This window comes from Salvelinus sp. IW2-2015, linkage group LG14, assembly GCF_002910315.2.
Source record: "Salvelinus sp. IW2-2015 linkage group LG14, ASM291031v2, whole genome shotgun sequence".
Classification (NCBI taxonomy): Eukaryota; Metazoa; Chordata; class Actinopteri; order Salmoniformes; family Salmonidae; genus Salvelinus; species Salvelinus sp. IW2-2015.
The window spans coordinates 19,120,398-19,123,902 of record NC_036854.1 but is presented as its reverse complement, the minus strand read 5'-3'; the positions used below and the strand labels follow the sequence as shown (position 1 = coordinate 19,123,902).

The 3,505-nt window shown below is 39.5% G+C and overlaps 1 long non-coding RNA gene across 2 annotated transcripts; it reads right to left on the bottom strand.

Moving 5' to 3' along the window:
• Positions 1 to 658: 658 nt before the first annotated feature.
• On the bottom strand, positions 659 to 3,239 carry LOC111972600 (uncharacterized). 2 transcript variants are annotated; one of them, XR_011480879.1, is made up of 3 exons: positions 1,817 to 3,239; positions 1,352 to 1,630; positions 659 to 1,162 (listed from the first exon to the last, which is right to left on the bottom strand). It is a non-coding gene; the product is annotated as an uncharacterized lncRNA (long non-coding RNA). The 2 variants fall into 2 exon arrangements; XR_002878488.2 differs by having other exon boundaries at positions 3,015 to 3,239.
• Positions 3,240 to 3,505: the final 266 nt, after the last annotated feature.

Here is a 3,505-nt window from a genome sequence, read left to right as displayed (position 1 = left end):
GTTATTGTGTCAGTAAATTGGCCAAAGCCACCAAAATGAAACGGTTTTTTTTTTGTCATCGTGTGAGCCGTACTGGTCAAAATGTTTAGATGTTTTTTTCACCATGTCAGTCAACCCTGGAAATGTTTGTTATATACAAATGTCACTTTTGTTCTACTTTTTTTGTTGACACTGACTGCTTACTGTACTATACCAGAATGCCAGTTTTGTCTAGCTGAATGCTATTGTGTATCACTGAGCCTTTTAGATACCAATCTCAACAGTAGGTAAAAGTTTACTGGGAAAAGTCAATACCGTAGTACACAGAAAAAGGATATGCACATTTGTATGTCTACAGTAAATACATTTTTGTAGCAATGTGTTACATGTAAACAGAAAATTCACATTTGCATGTCCATTTTTACATATTTCTTACATGTAAAATCATACATAGTGAACAGAAAATTTGCCACAAAATGACATCCATGCAAAAAAAATTATAAAATGCAACAAAGAAAAAACCTGTGGTAGTTCTGTAAAAAACAATCAATTGTACCTCCTCACAGTACGTAACACAAGAAGTTCCCATCTTCTTGGTGGACATCCTGTCGCTCTTGTTGGTCAGGCCAAGGATTTTCATCAACATCACATCTGATGTTTTCCCTTGCGATGCACCGGGGGGGGGGGGGGAAATCTCCTTGTCTGGCGCAACCATCCCCTGCATATACTTTCCACCTCCATGCTGAACTAAACTCTTCTATCGGTTTCAGGAATGGGGAAGATGGTGGAAGGAACTCCATGGTTATCCTTTCATGTGCAGCAAACCATTCCCTAACAATGTTGTTTTGGTGGAAGCTGACATTATCCCACACAATTTGGCAAATCTGCACTAACTAAACCTCTTTCATGTTCTGTTATTAGGTCTCTGTAAAGTGTATTTAGGAAGGCCAGGAGAAGATGGGTGTTATAGGGCCCAATGTGTGGAATATGTGCGCTCACAACATTCTCAGAAATGGCAGCACACATTGTAACATTGCTCCCCACGTTAGCCTGGTGTGCCAATTGTGGCTCGGTGTCCAATGAGATTGCGGCCACATCTCCTGCCTTGGGCCAGATTGAACCCAGCCTCGTCCACAAAAACAAGAATGTGGGTCATTTCATGTCCTTCCAGCTCCAGTATTTTCTATATAGGAACACAGAAACAAAATATAAAGTTAGTTTTACATAGCCTATTCTAGAATCAGACAGTTTAGCAAAGTTGAAATGTTTTCGGTTCTTATAGGTATCTACAACTTCAGGAAGTATATACAGGCATCATTGAAGTACAGTAAAACTCCCTCTACAATATACCATGTGCACACCAATGGTTTACCTGGACATACTGGCACCGCAGCTCCTTCACTCTGTTACGATTCCTCTCAAATGGTACCTTGTAGAGCTGTTTCATAGTCATTTTTCCCCCAAAACTCTGTCTATAGTGGAAATGCTGACAGAATTGATATTTGCGAAGATATCGTCGTCATTTGTGATTGCACTTCGGATCCCTCTTAGCCTGATGGAATTGTTGGCTATGACCATGTTGCAAATTTCTCGTTCTTGCTGATGGCTGAATACTGCTGCTCTGCCACCAGCATGAGGTCTTTGTGCAGTCCTATATATGACATGTAGAATTTACACATAGACCATGTTACAGATAGTGTATTGTATTCAAATTGTGCTGTATATTCCTCATACATATCTTACGGTACATTGTGACTTTATTTTACAATTTACAATAGTTGCTGTATTGTTGTGAATGAAATGCTGTAACAAAAGTAAAGAACGAGTACATATTTACCTGTTTTCCCTACGGAATGTTTGCACAATTGATGACACTGTGTACCTGTTTACATAAGGCTGTACTTTGGGGGTGGCGGGTAGCCTAGTGGTTAGAACGTTGGACTAGTAACCCGAAAGGTTGCAAAATCAAATCCCCAAGTTGACAAGGTAAAAATCCGTTGTCCTGAACACGGCAGTTAAACCACTGTTCCTAGACCATCATCGAAAATAAAAAATTAGTTCTTAACTGAGTTGCATAGTTAAATAAAGGTAAAAAAAAAAAAAACTCTGACCAGGCTCTTCCATTGTAAGACCGTGGTTTATAACATGGTCCACAATTGTGGCTCTGATTTCATCAGGGACTCTGTCTTCTACCTCTATTCTGTCTTCCCCTAACACCACCACCACCACCACACATTCTTACACATCTTCTTATTTCTCTTCCACCAGCATGTAGCTGCTGTTCAGGGTTCTGATGTTCCTCCATGTTGAAAAATGGTAGCGATTGTGCTGTGGACAAGCTCCATATATATGCTTCCAAACTTGATTGGTTGATTGGCAAGATTGCGATTCCTATTTCATTACTATGTCAGCCGGCAGGTAATTTGCCAATTTAGCAGACATCACAAACCTTCCATGTCATAGATATTTATGGAATATACATGTATGTCTGACCAATTGTGATAATTGAATGGATCATTTTGCACGATGAAAGGAATGTTTAGAAGTTCTGAAGAGTAGGACCGTTTCACTGAGAAGCAACTCATCAGTTGTAATCAGCAAGTCACGTGCTTGTAGTCATTGTGCAAATTGTAGACAATTGTACTTACGCTTTTGCACACATTTGCCAAAACACACGCAATTTGCTTAAATTGCTTAAACAATGCTTCTAATTGTTCAGAGATTTGAACTTCTTGTTTTGAAATAAATAATTATCTTTCGAGAATTGAGCCAAAGCGATTGAGAAAAACTGTAATACATTTGTCCAAATACTTTCTTCAAATGGGGGGGGGACTAGATACATAAAATACTTTCATTTCTAAACGGTAAAACAGTCCGAATTCACTGTCTGAATTCATATGGAGGGGAGTGTAGATCCCCTTATAAACATTTCACATAATAGTACACAATACTAAACAGTCATAATGCATTCGGTTTTTAAAAAGCATAGATGTTAATCTATCTGTGAGCACAGTTGCGTAGGTGTGGTCTCTCACCTTGGTGAAATGGAGATCTGCGGTGAAAATAAGATCCCCTCCTCCTTAAAAATGCTGGCTACTTGGAAATGCCTTGTTTCCTCCCTACTAGCACATCTTTGCTGTGAGGAGGTAGAGAAGCACAGGTGTGCATACAGACTGATGATCCTATGGTGAAATGGGAATAGACTAAATAAATTACTTCGGTAATTTAATTCCTCCCTTCCGCCCCCAATCATTCCTGTACTTTTTTTGGACCAAATGAAATGGATTTATCATGCCCTGCCTGTTATATCTTGAGTACAGTGTCCCCTTGTGGTGAGTCCTCGCAGTAGCAGGGAGCAGTTTTAATAGAAACGATTTCACACCGCCCTGCATAGTGGTCGTCACTAGTTACCACAGCCACAAAGTCATAAACCCCGCTTATTTCTACAATTCATCTTCTTAAAAATTGATTTTAAAACTTCACCCAACCTTAACCACACTGCTAACCTTATGCCTAACCCTAACCT